Source organism: Eumetopias jubatus, unplaced genomic scaffold (assembly GCF_037043125.1).
Source record: "Eumetopias jubatus isolate StellerSeaLion01/CBP00866 unplaced genomic scaffold, mEumJub1_p1.0 scaffold_14, whole genome shotgun sequence".
NCBI lineage: Eukaryota > Metazoa > Chordata > Mammalia > Carnivora > Otariidae > Eumetopias > Eumetopias jubatus.
In genome coordinates, this window is record NW_028274820.1 from 19,825,701 (window position 1) to 19,843,831 (window position 18,131).

At 39.4% G+C, this 18,131-nt stretch overlaps 1 long non-coding RNA gene across 1 annotated transcript in view; it reads left to right on the plus strand.

Moving 5' to 3' along the window:
- The first annotated feature begins 246 nt into the window (after positions 1–246).
- Positions 247–18,131, plus strand: part of LOC114221702 (uncharacterized) — a 102,735-nt gene continuing 84,850 nt past the window's right edge. The window contains exons 1-2 of the long non-coding RNA XR_003611796.2: positions 247–345; positions 12,824–12,974. This is a non-coding gene — a long non-coding RNA (uncharacterized LOC114221702). The remainder of the gene's footprint in view (positions 346–12,823; positions 12,975–18,131) is intronic.

Here is an 18,131-nt window from a genome sequence, read left to right on the forward strand (position 1 = left end):
AGGAAGATCTGTAATATGTTTTTGCACAAATGTTGGGAAATTTCTTAGAACTGGAATTGCCCTGTCAGCAGGAGGGAAAGACCTTCCTCCACCTCCAACCCCCCACCGCCTTCCTTTCAGGGCCATTGCCTGCCCTTAGCTGTGCCGATGGCCGATGGCTGCTCAGAATTAGGACTACATTTCCCAGCTTCCCTTGCAGCCAAAGCAATATAAGAGGAAGTGTCAGTCATGTGGCAGCTTCTGAGAAACTTGAGAGACAGCTGATGCATGCCTTTGTCCTTTGTTATTTATTCTTTGATGTAATTTACATGCTACCAGGAGCTCCAGGGCCACACCCTTTGGCTGGTGAGTAGAGAGAGAACTGGCATGAACTAGATTTCTGAGCACTTCATACAATATAGTTGCCCTACCAGTCTTAAACTGCACACCTCCAGATTTCATTTACTTGGGAGAGAAATACACTTTTACCTTGTTTAAATCATAGTTATTTTCTTGTCTGTGTTGTGCAGTCAAACCTAATCCTAATGAATGCATAATTAAACTGACTTTTCCAGACTGAGTTTGAATGCAGCTACTCCATTCACACTACACATGTGACCTTGAGCAAGTTTCTTAACTTCTGTGCCTCCGTTTTCTCATAGGGATGATGATAGAAAGGACTTCATTTTGTTGGTATGAGGGATAACTGAATGAAAATATCTGAAATTTAGACTAGTGTCTGTCCAATGTAGCAAACACTCAGTAAATAGAAGTTATTACCATTATTATTATTACCGTTATCATGCTTAATTGTCCTCTAAAGAAGATGTACCAGTTAGCCTATTAAATGCCCCTAATGTCTTTTTCCTCTTCCCTTATTAATACTGTGCATTAGCAAAGATTTTTGTCTAACGAATAGTGTATTTCATTTTTATTTTAAATTGCTTTCTAAAATTATGAGGTTGTACATCTTTACAGTTTTTAAAAAATCCATTTATATTTATTTTCTGGTGAACTTCCTTTTTGTGTCCTCTGTTCATTCTATTGGATTTTTGTTTTGTTTTGTGGTATGTCTTTTTTTAAAAAAGCAATTCAAGCATTATGGAAATTTGCCTTTTGTCTGCTATGGGTGGTGCAAATATTTTCCCTGATTTTCATTTGCTTTTCGACTTTATTTTTCTATTCAAAAAATTTAAAATTTCAATATAGTAAAAATGATCCTTCTCTGCCATCATAATATCTGAGCTTAATGTTATTTTATTTTACTATTATTTTTTTAATTTATTTACTTATTTTAGAGAGAGAAAGAGTATGCACATGTACGTGAGCAGGGGTGGGGAGGGGGAGAGGGAGAGAGAATCCTTAAGCAGACTCCCTGCTGAGCAGGGAGCTCGATCTCAGGACCCTGAGATCATGACCTGAGCTGAAACGAAGAGTTGGACACTTACTGGACTGAGCCACCCTGGCACCCCTTAATGTCCCTATTTTTTTATTTATGTATTTATGTATGTATGTATGTATGTATTTATCAGAGAGTGAGAGTGAGAGAGCACAAGCAGGGGGAGCAGAGGGAGAAACAGGCCTGAAACGGGACTGGATCCTCATGACCTGAGTGGAAGGCAGACACTTAACCGACTCCCTAATGTCCTTATTTTAGAAAGATCTTTCTCACTCTGGATTATGAAAACCATTCCCCCATGTTTTCTCCTAGGACTTTATAGATTGATTTATATAAGAAATATTTTCTTCATCTGGAATATAACTTGGGGTAGGCGGTGAGGTAAGATTTGAGGTAATTCTGCAGACTACTGTGTTGGAAGATGGACAAAAATGAGCCCTCTGACACATAAATCCTACATAAGTAAATTGTAGTTTACTTTGATCCACACAATAGATATATTTTAAACTAAGCATGCCAGGAGCCAGCCCACTTGCAGATGTTGGGTAAGCTTGCCTCCTCAGCTTTCTCTTCCTCTTGGAGGGAAAAAAATAGGTTGTTTACAATGGCATTTTGTATTTCCAGGGTAAGGTCCCTCCAGGTCCAGCATAATCACTTTGCCAGGCTACAAGACTGCCTTTCACACATCACATTACCTGCTTCTCACTTCCTGGTCATGGGCACCAGAACCATCCTGCTACCTGTTCATAGGTTAGACAATAATGCCAAGACGTTTTTATACCTGTGCTAACCATGACCCATCTGTGGACATAGGCAGTCAGTAACCGCCCGTGTTTTAAGGCCAAGGGGGTATTGAGCCCAGGACCTGCCACTAGGCTCCATCTTTGTTTCTTTTTTTCTGGGGCGGTCACGGGGGAGGGGGTTGTCAGTTGTTATAATGGTTGAGAACACAAGCTCTAGAGTAAAATTGACTATGTACTTCCAGCTTGAGCTATGGGGACAAAAGCCAAGTTTCCTTCACTTTTTTGTGCTAAAATGGACATTATAACTTAGTGTGAGGATTAAATAAATATATTTCAAGTGCTTAAGAATTTCTTAGCAATGATCAGCAAATATTAAAAAGGCCTTTCCCAGTCCAGAATATAAAAATAACTTCCCTGTTTTTTCCTAGGTTTTTACAGATTCGTTTTTGTAAAAAAGATGAATAACATTTATAACAAATATTATAATAAGTGTATAACATAATAAAAATTAAATATTTGAAGAAAAGTATAACTTTATGAATAATATCATTATTACTATTATTTGAAAAATGCATTTACTTTGAAATGTTGCCTTGGTTATATACTAAATTTGCATATGCCTTTCAGTCTAGTTCTGGATTCTCTGTCCTGATTTATTCATTTAGCTTAACCACATTTGCATTATAACATACCTTATTATCTGGTAGAATTTGTTTAATTCTTATGCTTCCTTTCAGAAAATTTTTCTGGCTAAGTGTGAATTTTGATATTTATACAATAATCTTAGAACCAGCTGCTCTGATTTAAAAAAAATCAATATTTTATTGGGGTTGCAACAAATTAACATATTAATTTAGAGATAATTAGCATTCTTACAATATTAACTTTTCCTATCCCAATACAAGGAATAGCTCTATGTTTATATTCAAGCTGTTTTTTAAAAAATATCTCTCAGAAGAGTTTTAAAGTTTTCTGAAAGTCTTCTTTATATATTTCTTGCATGTTCCTTGTTAAGTTCCTTCCCTTCCTTCCTTCCTTCCTTCCTTCCTTCCTTCCTTCCTTCCTTCCTTCCTTCCTTCCTTCCTCCATCCCTTCCTTCCTCCGTCCCTTCCTTCCTTCCCTTCTCCTCCCACTCCCTTTTCTTCTGTTAGGGCAAATGGCACCAATTATTTTATTATATTTGTAATTACTTCTTGTTTGTATGGAAGAACTATCAGTTGTCACTTTGTAAGCCTGGATCATGTAACTGGATCAGGAAAACTCATGAAAATCTAATCTTCCTTCCCTTGTTGCAGTTATGTACAATCCCCATATGTTGGGAGGGAGACTGGGTGGCTCGGTTGATTAAGCGTCTGCCTCCCAAGCTCAGGTCATGATCCCAGGGTCCTGGGATCGAGCCCAGCATTGGGCTCCCTGCTTAGCGGGGAGTCTGCTTCTCCCTCTGCCTCTGCCTGCCACTTTGCCTACTTGTGCTCTCTCTCTCTCTGTCAAATAAATAAAGTCTTTAAAAAAAAAACAACAACAATCCTCATATGTTGGAAGTAGATACACTGAATCAAGAGTCTTAGAAGAGAAACCCCTGAGGTGACAGTAGCCTGAGAGCAATTGGGGAGAGAACAAATGTGATCCAGAAAAGAGCACACTGTGAATGAAGTGACTGGGGTAACACCCAAAAAGTAGGTTGATTAGGAATTGCACCAGCAAAAAATTGTTGGATATGATCAAAGTTGTACACAGGCAAATTTAAGGTGTTATATGCTTTCTATAAATACAAGGACCTTTTCTTGAAAAAAATTATAGAAACAAAATCAGTAAAATTAAGACTAGTGTTTTATTGTTTTTTTGTAAACAGAAAATTAAAGCAAACAAAATTAGAAAAGGAAAATATGGTAACATTATAGAGCTTTTTATTATTTAAAAACAAAATCCTATGTACCTATGCCAATAAAATGGAAAATGAATGGTTTGGGAGAAAATATAAATGAGAAAAAGTAGCAAAAGAATGAAAGCTACTCAAGTCATTTTTTAGAACTAGCATAACCTAAATAAACAAACAAACAAACAAACAAATAAATAAATAAATAAAACTAGCATTACCCTGACACCAGAACCAATGGGTAAGGCTTGGGGACCAAATAGCCTGGCTGGTATCTTTTTAACCAACATTTACTTCGTTCTTACTCATGGCAGATGTGGTTCTGAGCATTTCACAATTAATCCATGTAATTCTCATATGGGCCCAATGAGGGAGGGATTACTATTATCCTTATTTTACAGATGAGCAAACTGAAGAAATTCAGAGGTTAAGGAACATGTCTGCTCCCAATGTCACACAGGTGGCATGTGATGGCATGGAGAGGTGGCACGAAATAGTGTCCTAAAGCGTGTCCTCTAGTGACAACGTACCCCATTTCACATCCTGTTTCACCATGTTCTAATTGTAGGAAGACAATTTTTAACCCTTTTGTGCTTCAGTTATCAAATGTGTAAGACTGAGAAATGAATAAGTAATTGTATAGTTTAGAACAGTGTCTGAACATAGCAGACACCCCTTAAACATAATGCAATTGTTACTGCTATTAGTACTAAAATGGGACACAGAATACATGAAAATATATCATTCACATATATGTACAAAGTTTAATTTCCTGATACCTAAAATATCAGAAAATCCAAGAATTTAATTAAGTATACTAATGTATACTTTGGTTTTTCTTTTTTTAAAATTTAATTTATTTTTTTAATTTAAATTTTTTTCACGTACAGTGTTCTATCAGGTATACAATATAGTGATTCAACAATTCCATATATCACCCAAGTGATATCGTAAACTCATCATCACAAATACACTCCTTAATCCCATCACCTATTTATCCCACCCTTTACTAACCATCAGTTTGTTCTGTATAGTTAAGAGTGGTTTTTTTTTTAAGACTTTATTTATTTATTTTGACAGAGAGAGAGACAGCGAGAGAGGGAACACAAGCAGGGGGAGTGGGAGAGGGAGAAGCAGGCTTCCCGCCGAGCAGGGAGCCTGATGCGGGGCTCGATCCCAGGACCCTGGGATCAGGACCTGAGCCGAAGGCAGATGCTTAACGACTGAGCCACCCAGGTGCCCCTAGAGAGTGTTTCATGATTTGTCTTTCTCTCTCTCTCTTTCTTCCCTCCCCACCCCCCGCCCTTTGCTCCTTTACTTTGTTTCTTAAATTCCACATATGAGTGAAATCATATGGTATTTGTCTTTCTCTCACTGGCTTATTTTGCTTAGCATTATACTCTCTAGCTCCAACCATGTTGCAAATGGCAAGATTTCAATTTTTACTATGGCTGAGTAATATCCCATTGTAGATATATACCACATCTTCTTTTTTTTAAATTTTTATTGTTATGTTAATCACCATACATCATTAGTTTTTGATGTAGTGTTCCATGATTCATTGTTTGTGCATAACACCCAGTGCTCCACGCAGTACGTGCCCTCCTTAATACCCATCACCAGGCTAACCCATCCCCCCACCCCCCTCCCCTCTAGAACCCTCAGTTTGTTTCTCAGAGTCCATCGTCTCTCATGGTTTGTCTCCCCCTCCGATTTCCCCCCTTCATTCTTCCCCTCCTGCTATCTTCTTCTTCTTTTTTTTTTAACATATGTTGTATTATTTGTTTCATAGGTACAGATCTGTGATTCAACAGTCTTACACAATTCACAGCGCTCACCATAGCACATACCCTCCCCAATGTCTATCACCCAGCCACCCCATCCCTCCCACCCCCCCACCACTCCAGCAACCCTCAGTTTGTTTCCTGAGGTTATCCATTCATCAATTAGTGGACACTTGGGCTGCTTCCATATCTTGGCTATTGTACATAATGCTGCTATAAACATAGGGATGAATCTATCCCTTTGAATTAGTGTTTTTGTATTTGGGTAAATACCCAGTAGTGTGATTGCTGGATCGTAGGGTAGCTGAATTTTTAACTTTTTGAGAACCTCCATATGTTTTTCACAGTGGCAGCACTGGTTTGCATTCCTACTAAAGTGCATGTGTTCCTTTTTCTCCACATCCCTCACCAACACCTGTTGTTTCTTGTGTTGTTGACTTTAGCCATTCTGACTGGTGTGAGGTGATATCTCATTGTAGTTTTGATTTGATTTCCCTGATGATGAGTGATGATGAATATCTTCTCATGTGTTTGTTGGCCATCTATATGTCTTCATTGGGGAAATATCTGTTCATGTCTTCTGCCCATTTTTAATTGGATTATTTATTTTTGGGGTGTTGAGTTTTTAAGTTCTTTATATATTTTGGATACTAATCCTTTACTGGATATGTCATTTACAAATATCTTCTCCTGTTCTGCAGGTTGCCTTTTAGTTTTGTTGATTGTTTCCTTCTCTGTGCAAATGCTTTTTGTTTTGATGTAGTCCCAGTAGTTTATTTATGCTTTTGTTTTCCTTGCTCAGGAGACATATCTAGAAAAAAGTTGCTTCAGCCAATGGCAAAGAAGCTACTGCCTGTGTTCTCTTCTAGGATTTTTATGGTTTCAGGTCTCACATTTAGGTCGTTAATCTATTTTGAATTTATTTTTTTGTTGTATGATGTAAGAAAGTGGTCCAGTTTCATTCTTTTGCATGTTGCTATCCAGTTTTCCCAACACCATTTGTTGTCTTTTTCCCAATGGATGTTCTTTCCTGCTTTGTCAAAGATTAGTTGACCATAGAGTTGTGGGTTCATTTCTGTTTTTTTTTATCCTGTTCCATTGATCTATGTGCCTATTTTGTGCCAGTACTGTGCAGTTTTGATTACTACAGATTTGTAGTATAACTTGAAGTCTGGAACTGTGATGCCTCCAGCTTTTCTTTTCTTTTTAAAGATTGCTTTGGCTATTCAGGGTCTTTTGTGGTTCCATACGAATTTTGGGATTGTTTGTTCTAGTTCTGTGAAAAATGCTATTGGTATTTTGTTAGGGGTTGCATTAAATGTGTAGATTGCTTTGGGTAGTATAGACATTTTAACAATATTTGTTCTTTCAATCCATCAGCATGGAATGTCTTTACATTTCTTTGTATCATCTTTGCTTCTTTCATCTTTTTTTATAGTTTTCAGAGTATAGGTCTTTCACCTCTTTGATTAGGTTTATCCTTAGATATCTTATTTTTGGTGCAGTTGTAAATGGGATTGTTTTCTTAATTTGTCTTTCTGCTGCTTCATTATTAGTGTATAAAAATGCAACAGATTTCTGTATATTGATTTTGTATCCTGCGACTTTTACTGAATTCATTTATCAATTCTAACAGTTTTTTGGTGGAGCCTTTCAGGTTTTCTGTATACAGTATTATGTCATCTGCAAATAGTAAAAGTTTTACTTCTTTCTTACCAACTTGGGTGCCTTTTATTTCTTTTTGTTTTCTGATTGCTGTGGCTAGGACTTCCAGTACTATGTTGAATAAAACTGGTGAGAGTGGACATCTTTATCTTGTTCCTGACCTTAGGGGAAAAGCTCTCAGTTTTACCCCATTAAGGATGATTTTAGCTATGACTTGTTCATAGATGGCCTTTGTTATGTTGAGGTATGTTCCCTCTAAACCTGCTTTGTTGAGGTTTTTTTTTTATCATGAATGGAAGATGTACTTTGTCAAATGCTTCTTTTGCATCTATTGAAATGGTCATATGGTTTTTATCCTTTCTCTTATTGATAGTTCTTATCCTTTCTCATATCATTGATTTGTGAATATTGAACCACTCTTGCAACCCAGGAATAAATCCCACTTGAACGTGAACAATTTTTTATTTATTTTATTTTATTTTATTTTATTTATTTATTTATTTTAAAGATTTTTTTTTTATTCATTTGACAGAGAGAGAGCACAAATATGCAGAGTGGCAGGCAGAGGGAGAGGGAGAAGCAGGCTCTCCACTGAGCAGGGAGCCAGTCATGGGGCTCGATCCCAGGACCCCAGGATCATGACCTGAGCCGAAGGCAGACGCTTAACCGACTGAGCCACCCAGGTGCCCCCTGTGAACAATTTTTTAAATGAATTGTTGGATTCAGTATGCTAGTATTTTGTTGAGGATTTTTGCATCTATGTTCATCAGGGATATTAGCCTGTAGTTCTCTTTTTTTTAAGTGGTGTTTTGGTCTCAGGGTAATGTTGGTGTCATAGAATGAATTTGGAAGTTTTCCTTCCTTTTCTATTTTTTGGAATAGTTTGAGAAGAATAAGTACTAACTCTTCTTTAAATGTTTGGTAGAAATCACATGTGATGCCATCTGGTCCTGACTTTTATTTAAGTTGGGAGTTTTTTGATTACTGATTCTTTTTTTTTTTTTTTTTTTGCTGGTTATCAGTCTGTTCAAATTTTCTATTTCTTTCTGTTTGGTAGTTTATATGTTTCTAGGAACTTATTAATTTCTTCTAGGTTGTCCAATTTGTTGGTATATAGTTTTTCATAATATTCTCTTATAATTGTTTGTATTTGTGAGGTTTTGATGTTATTTCTCCTCTCTCATTTGTTATTTAATTTATTTGAGTCCTTTCTCTTTTTTTCTTGATGAGTCTGACTAGAGATTTATCAATTTTTTAAAAAGATTTTATCTATTCATTTGAGAGAAGAGAGCACAAGCAGCGGGGAGGGGCAGAAGGAGAAGCAGACTCCCCACCAAGCAGGGACCCCAATGTGGGACTTCATCCCAGGACCCTGGGATCATGACCCAAGCCAAAGGAGGATGCTTAACCCCCCAGGGGCACCCAGGCACCCGAGATTTATCAATAAAAATTAAATACTCATCCCCCACTCCCTCCCCTCTAAAACCCTCAGTTTGCTTCTCGGGGTCCATAGTCTCCAATAGTTCTACTCCCCGTTATATTCCCCCCCCCTTCATTTTTCCCTTCCTTCTCCTAATGTCCTCCACGCTATTCCTTATGTTCCACAAATAAGTGAAACCATATGATAATTGACTTTCTCTACTTGACTTATTTCATTTAGCATAATCTCCTCCAATTCTGTCCATGTTGATGCAAAAGTTGGGTATTCATCCTTTCTGATGGCTGAGTAGTATTCCATTGTATATATGGACCACATCTTCTTTATCCATTTGTCTGTTGAAGGGCATCTCGGCTCTTTCCACAGTTTGGCTATTGCGGGCATTGCTGCTATGAACATTGGGGTGCACGTACCCCTTCTTTTCACTACATCTGTATCTTTGAGGTAAATACCCAGTAGTGCAATCAAGTCAAAAAATGGGCAGAAGACATGAACAGACACTTCTCAAAAGAAGACATACAAATGGCTAACAGACACATGAAAAAATGTTCATCATCATTAGCCATCAGGGAAATTCAAATCCAAATCACACTGAGATACCACCTTACACCAGTTAGAATGGCAAAAATTGACACGGCATGAAACAACAAATGTTGGAGAGGATGTGGAAAAAGGGGAACCCTCTTACACTGTTGGTGGGAATGCAAGTTGGTACAGCCACTTTGGAAAACAGTGTGGAGTTTCCTCAAAAAGTTAAAAATAGAGCTACCCTATGACCCAGCAATTGCACTACTGGGTATTTACCTGGGGAGCTTTTAAGACCTTCTGATGCCCGAGACCTTTCCTGACCAATAAAAATCAAAATCTCAGAGGGTTGGGACCCCAGCAACAAAGCAGAGAATAACTGGTGTACAAGAAAGCTAATTAAAATCAAGAACTAAAGTAGAATGCATATCATAACCATTTTTATATAACATTATTTTGGACGTTATGGTGCACATTCTAAAACATGAAACAAATACAAGATAAAAAATATTGGCCAGGTGGAGACAAAAAATTATCATTCATAAGCAATATGATTATATACTTGGAAAACCCCAGGAGAATAAACTGAAACATTTGAAGAATTTTTAAGAGAATTTACTTATCTACAAAGGCAGCTTTCCTGTGTATCAACAACAAGTTAGAAGATGTAATGATAAAGATTTCATTTAGATTATTAACAAAGAGAAAATAGAACTTACAAAAAAATATGTGGAATCTAGATAAAGGATATAACAAAATTTAGTTTAGAGAATATAGCCTAGATCTGTGGTTTTCAGACTGCCCTTTTTGGAGTTTCAGGACAAAGTTGACCTGGTATGCAATGAAGAGAACAAAGGGGTCTGAATAAAAGGACCATAGGACCCCCATTCTTGTTTAATTGAAACAGCTCAATTTTTCTTGTTTTCAGTGTTGACTTTCTGCATTAGATTTTACTTGAAGCAAGGTTTTTGCTATTAACAACAACAACTAAGTGTTTGACAACCTCTCACTTCGATGAAATGCTCTTTAAGAACATCCAGTTCTGGGGCGCCTGGGTGGCTCGGTGAGTCTTAACTTCAGCTCAGGTCATGATCCTGGAGTCCTGGGATTGAGCCCCTTGTTGGGCTCCCTGCTCAGCAGTGAGTCTGCTTCTCCTTCTCCCTCTGTCCCTTCCCACACTTGTGTTCTCTCTCTCTCTCTAATAAATAAAATCTTAAAAAAAAAGAACATCCAGTTCCTTTTGTCCATTCGTTTGTTCAGTCACTGGTTCTGTGTTTATTGAGTTCCCACAATATAAAAAAATTACCAGCATTTGTTGAGCACCTATAGGAGTTTCTACTGTGTAAGAGGTTTTATGTACTTTATTAATCTTTGCAAAAACTATATGAGGAAGGTATTATCCCCATTTATTTACAGACAAGGAAGGACATTCAAGGGAAGGAACTTGCCCAAGCTCTCACACATGGTGAGAACTACAGCCATAATTTGAAAGTATTTCAGCTTGACTTCAGAACTCCTTTTCTTTTGGCAACATATCAGACCACTTCTTAGCATGTGGAAGACAGTGATGGCATTGCAGATCATGATAATGATGGTGGTGATGATGTTCATGGCCCACTGGCGTTTTGATGAGGTTGTTGATGTTGGAGATAAGGAAAAAGAAATAAAGGAGATGTTGATGCTGGTGAGAGGTATAGGGGATGTGTATGATTTTGGTAGTAGAGGTGCAGCTGTTCTCTGTGATGACTCATTCTTCTGCCAGGGGAGATGGAATGACAGGGGCCAGAATTTGCCTGGACGTCCTGGGTCAAATACCTACTGTCAAGAGGAGAAGGCCTGACTTTTGGGTCTGGAGAATAGATAACACATTTGAGGCAACCAAGAGAATAGTTTTAAGGAACAGGAGATGTGGGGGAGGAGACTCAGGTTGAAACTCAGTCCCCAGCAAGGACTGCTTGGGCAGAGCCGGAGGCATGCCTAGCAACATTTGTTCCACTAGGGCAGTTCTCAGAACTACTATGCTCTTACATCTATTGCACATGTGCCAATAGACCTTCCCCTGTGCATAGTGGAAGGAATGGTAGCAGATGGTATAAAAGACCATTCTGGGGCGCCTGGGTGGCTCAATCAGTTAAGTGTCTGCCTCCAGCTCAGGTCATGGTCTTGGGGTCCTCGGATCGAGTTCTGCATCCAGCTCCCTGCTCAGGGAGGCTCCCTCTCCCTCTGCCCCCAACCCATGCTCTCTCCCTCTCTCAAATAAATAAATAAAATCTTTAAAAAAAAAGACCATTCTGATCACTGATTGTATAGTCAGAAATCTTGAAATTAGGCAAGATATCCGGGGCTTCATTATTTTAAAATAAACTATCTGCCTCAATTCTAGATTCCTAGAACTGAGCAAATAAACTCTAGTTTGTAGTAGCTCTACCAATACAAAGGACCCCCCCCCCACTGCAGTATCCTAAGATCCTGCTTAAAGCAGCAAGTTGTCTCTGTCTTATTGATAATATGACACAGAAGAATTTATGGAACATGTTTTCTGATGAAATAACAATATGGGATAGAAAACATGATGTCATAGACTGAAATAAAATTCTTATTTTTAATGAGAGCTGTCACCATTTTAGACATGCATGAAGTTGAAATAAACACTATGAACAACTATAAGTAAGAACTAACAACTGAGAGTGTGAAGAATCAGACATACCAGATGAGTTAGTTGTGTCCCAAGCAAAATATCCTAATTTCAAAATTATTCATGTATTCAGAGCAACAGAACAAATGTTCATTTTACTTAAGAGGTAGTGGTTCTTTCTACCCAAGTAAAAACACAGCACATACACCCAAATTCTGGACTGAAAATAGAAGATTATTAGCATTATAATTATGTAAATGCCTACTCTATTCATGTTAAAGTAATTGGTATCTCTCAGTCATATGCTAATTATTACATAAATAGATTATAAATAATCATGGGCGAAGATTTCATTTTTTAAGCTGAAACCCTACATACTTAAAGGGTCTATTGCTTTATTGTATAAAAAACATGGAAAGACTAACACTACGTTAACTCTACTGGATTTAAAATTTTAAAGTGAACAAAAAACATGAAAAGAATGACTCATGTATTTCAATGATTTAAAAATAAAAATTCTATTTGGTGTTCTAAAAGTTATATTTGTTAAGGTTTGGTAGGTATAAGATATACTTAAGATCAAGAGCAATAATTCCCAATCTTACTGGAACTTAACTGAATGTGTTTGTCTTGGTGGCAGTCTCGGGGAGGAAGAATGGGTATAAATTTCTCAAACTGAGTGCATCAAAATCACCTAGAAAGCTTGTTAAACACAGAGTGCTGGGAGTTCCTGAGTCAGGGGGTCTGAGCTGGGCCTGATGATTTGCATTTCTAACAAGTTCCAGGTGATGCTGATGCAGTTGGTCCCAGTACCACACTTGGAGAATCAGTGCTTTTAAGGGTGGAGGTGGACGTGGACATGGACGTGGACCCAGAGGTCTGGAGGAGTGACTCAACGTGACAGCTTTTTAGGCTAGCTTTCCCCTGCCGGTAAGTAGATGCAGCATGTTTGGAGGCCTGTCCTGTGTCAGAGGCCTTACCTTTGCTTCTGCTGGTTGCTCTAGGGTCCTTGTTTTTTGTTTTTTTTAAAGATTTTTATTTATTTATTGAGAGAGAGAGAGAGAATGGTAGAGAGAGAGCATGAGAGGGAGGAAGGTCAGAGGGAGAAGCAGACTCCCTACCGAGCAGGGAGCCCGATGCGGGACTCGATCCCGGGACTCCAGGATCATGACCTGAGCCGAAGGCAGTCGCTTAACCAACTGAGCCACCCAGGCGCCCTAGGGTCCTTGTCAACCAGGAACTTTGTCTATGCTTATTTATTCGTTTGTTACTTGATCTAACCTGACCTGAGCCAGTGGAGGACCCATGTTTATGAATTCCAAGAGCCTTTTGGTCCTTAATCCAAAACCAGGCCAAGATAGGCAAGTTTCTCTGCAGTCTTCCTTTGCCAGTGGACGGTATTTTTTCTAATTCCCTCTTTCCACTGACATCTTCAACGTGCTTTAGGCGGCATGCATGTGTTTGGTATGGTTAGTTTCTGCTTTTTAGGACTTTTATTCCACTTTCTTTGGATTTCATTTGCAGTTCTTTAATTTCTCAATATGAGTGCTTAGATTATTATTTTTTTTTTTACCTTTTCTAATACATTTAAGTTCTAACTTTCTACCTGGAGTGAGCTCAAGACTTAGTCTTCCTTTCCCAAAATGGCTATTAAGGCCCATACCCATTGTCTGGGGAGACTAGCCAACACCATAGGGTAGTCAAAGCTGTTAGGGCTTGCTGACCACCCTGGTCTTCAGCTTTTTTGTTGTTTTCACTCCCGGGGAATTACTTCTGTTTCTCACTAGCTCAGATTTGTATTGACAAGTCTGCTTGTTATACTTCATAAATAAATTCTAGTTGTTTTGCAGTAAGAGGCTTTCCAAGGTCTCTTTTCTGCCCTATTGCTAGAAATAGAAGTCTAGAGTTAGCAGCACCACAGATTGTGAGAATTAGATAGTACCTATAAAACTCTTAGCACTGTTATTACTAGTATACGTATATCTCAGTGAATTAGCAGTGGCAGAGGTAAGAGATGGAATGCTACAGGAAGCAAATCCTGCCGGGAGAAAGAGTGATAGAAATAGAGATGGTGGTAAATTCATATTTTAACAAGATTTTGAAAAAGAATTGAGGATCGGGCGCCTGGGTGGCTCAGTCATTAAGCGTCTGCCTTCGGCTCAGGTCATGATCCCGGGGTCCTGGGATCGAGTCCCACATCGGGCTCCCTGCTCGGCGGGAGGCCTGCTTCTCCCTCTCCCACTCCCCCCTGCTTGTGTTCCTGCTCTCACTGTCTCTCTCTGTCAAATAAATAAATAAAATCTTAAAAAAAAAAAAAGAATTGAGGATCTACATTGTATACTTCCTGATTAGACCCAGAAAACTGACCCAAACAAGAGAAGTTTCTTATACAGGGGGAGAGATCATGGAATTAAGTGCAGGGCTACCATGTACAGCCCCTGGGACTCTTCAGGCACAATGCCAGGGACACCAGTTGTAGACCATGGTGTCACAATGGTTGAGATCAGGCTGAAGACCCATTCCTCCAAGGTATGCATTTTGGCAAGGTTAAAAAGGAAAAAAGGATGTAGAAACAAGTTAGACATTTTTTTAAGGCAGTAATTGGGAGTGTCTGCCAGCTCACAGGTGTTCACCCTGTATTAAAAATAAATTAACAGCCGAGAAGGAATGCATAGTGTAACTTTGTTGCTTCCTGACATTGCTCGCTCTCTCTCTCTCTCTCTCGCTCGCTCGCTCTCTCTCGCTCTCTCTCTCTCTCACTCACTCTCACTCAAAGCCCTGGGATTCCTCCAATGATCATGTGGGTAGAATCAAGTTGTATTTCATTCCTCAAAGCTATTTGAAGCAGAAGAGTTAAGTACTGGATAGACCCTCCTCAGCTCCTCTCTTTTTTTCCCCCTGGGTGGTATTTTTCCCTCTCTCCTCTTCACTTTTTCTCTCACCTCTTGTCCCCTGTCTTGGGATGGCTTATTCTCTTGTCTCCAGCAGGGAACACCAGCCATTTCCCATGCTGTGCCACATCATTCAGTTCTTTTTAGAATAGACCCAGAATCTGATTGGGATTCAAAATGGAGGCCATGGTCCTTGGGAGGGCTCGTGGGAGCTAGGCAGGTGTTCACCTTTAGACCTGAGGTGTCAGGCAAATGATTAAGACAGTGTTAGTGCAACTGAGAACAGGTGGGGCCTGTTTACCTTAATCACGTGGAGGCCAGTTATCAGAGCAGGGGCCCAAACAAAGTCGGAACCAGTCAGAGGAAGCCCAGGACAGAAAGACAAGCTCAGGATAGCTGGCACTGTGGTTCCCCTGTACTTGGGCTTTGAGTCACCTTGGAGAATGTGTGTCTTTCTCTCCCACACATTTAACTTCAAAGTGAAGGGTTTCTGAAAGGTAACAGTGTTTCCTCAAAATCAGAGAAGACCTAGATATCACCAGGCCATTTCTGAAGTAGGCAAGAGGAGAACCACATGTTCCAATTGCAATGGGCCTTTGCTAAGGGTCAGGAAAGACAAACAGTAAAAGGTGGATGTGATGTTCTTTAAGATGCTGGAACCAGCCTGGGCTGCCCAGATTATTTGTGGGTATATTTGAGGGAGCAGAGCCAGTGGGTAGTAGTTTGGGGACCCAAGCTTGGGGCTCCACATGGCCTTGTAAACATGGAGACCAAGTCAAGATACACCCCACAAAGTAGCATGGCCATTTTATGACTTACTGTGGGCACCAGGGATGCTGTCTTGGGTAAACTTGGGTGAAGAGGCAAGTAAAAGAGCCTCTTAACATACTTATCCAAATACTGCATTTTGATTACTTTTTTGGCTTTTTTAGGAGTTAATGGGAATCTGAGAAAGGGAATGGGGCAGGTGCTGGGGTCCTCAGTAATTCTTTTCCAACAATTTCAGGTCATAATGGGTAGCACATTGATTGCAGGAGGGAAGGAGAGAGAAGGAAACAACACGTAGACTCATCCACCCAGGATCCTGATCAACACTGAGTGGGAATGGAGGCTTTTAAATGATGAGGAAGGTATTTGGGATCTCAAGATCACGTCCTTCGATAAAACAGTTGTTGCAAATGAGCTGTATTGTTAGGCTATACACAGAGCAATTAACGTTAGAGCATTTTACAAAGTGAGCCATATATGATGCTGTATTTGCTCACCGTAACTGCCATTTAGGAAGCATTTACTGTGAATTCAACTCTTCATGCAAATTATTCTCACCACCTCTCTATGGAGAAGACATTGTTATTTTCCCTAATTTTTTACAGATGAACTGAGGCCCCAGAAGGGCAAATAACTTGTCCAGGGTCACACTCAGCTGGTGATCTGAGCTGGAACTCTAACCCGGTTCTGAGTTTACCATCCAAGTTTTTAACCATGATGTGAAACTATCTCACAGTGGACCTGGTAGGTGAGGACCAAGAGCCCGCATTTCAGGACAGGAAATTTTGGTTTCTATTAGGTTGAACTATATGAAATTGCTGCTATTTTATCATTTATAACTTATAAAAATGATGTCATATGTTCCAACCTAGTAGAGACTAAGGGGTGAGGTGTTGGGACAAAGATACAGGGTGCTGATAGTAAAGAATACCTCAATAGACGTCTTATGGTGAGACTCTGAGATGGTAGAGGACAAAGTCCTAGAGAGATTAGATAAGACCTCCAGCCCACATACCCTACTGGGGGAGCAGCTCATGCAGAGGAAGGGGAAGAGCTGTACCTTCAGGGAATTTTACATAGTTGGACTTGGTTAGACCATTGGCCTTTGATTGGAGCGTGAGGGAGGATTGTGGGGCAATATCACAAAGTGCCTGAAAATATTAGAGGCTTTTGTCCTTCAGAGCTGCGTTTAATTATTTTAAGCACTGAAGTGACACAGTCACATTTCTGCTTAGAAGACCCTCACTGTATGCATGTACAGGCTAGATTAGAAGGGCATGCCCACCCAGGGGAGAGGTTAGGAGAAATCCAGACAGGACATGATGCACATCTGGCCTAAGTCACAGAGCAGAAAAATGCAAGAGTGATTTGGGCCTATTTAGAAAGTAGAATTGACAAGTCTTGGTGACTGATTTGGAAGCAGGGGCATTCTACAAAGGACAAATGTGTTTGGAATTTACAAATAGATTCTCAGCCTTAACCAGTTATAAACTTCCTGAACAAGGAAGAATGAATCTTCTAAAATAAAGAGCCCCAGACCACAAAGAATTATGCCTTCTTTTTAAGAAAGATGGTAACAAGGGAGGAATCTTGCAACCTGGAGATCAGCCATAGGGGATGTCTCCCAACTTGTGACAAGACCAACATTCTGTGGTATGTGCTGAGCTAACATACTGGCCAGTGTCCATTTGGATTGATGACTGCTATATTTCAAGTGTTGTCAAACATTTTGATCACTCCTACTTTTTTACCAAGGGACAAACCAACTAACCTATTTTATTGGTGTGAGAAGTGCTGTAGAAGATACTTATGCTCTGAATCCTTAGTTACTCATTGGAAAATAGATTTTTGAACATCTCTAAATCCTTGAGAGGAAAGGAAGTTGAGACCCCATAATCAGAGAAGGCTAGGGTTTGCTCAATGGTATTGAACGCCCAGGGAAAAAGAGGGAAGTCGAGGAACACCTTGGGCAGGGTGGTAGTGTTTATTTGGTTATTGGAGGAGAAGGCAGCCTGGATCTCAAACTGCCTATCTCATTTACTTTCAGCCTTCCATCATTTTGGACTGTTGCAAATTGTTCGCATTCTTGGAACCTTGTGATAGTGTGTATGTATGACAGCCTCCCCACAACAAGTGGCAAGAGGTGTTAGGGGCAGATTTGTCTCACTAACTACCAATATAGTGAAATATTTTAAAAAAATAATACTAAAAGGAAAGTTCTGGGACTTTTCTTGGGGTTGAAGTTAAGTCAAAATTCAACCTTTCAAAAGGAACTTTGTCTTTTTTTTTTTTTTTTTTTTTTTAGTAAACAAACTAAGCCACCCAGCCTTTCTCCATTGGAAAGTGAGTTAAAAGGAGGCTGTGCTAATATTAGGCATGCCCTTTGGCCAGTTAGTAAAGCAAATTTCTAAAGAGTAGGCCACAAAAA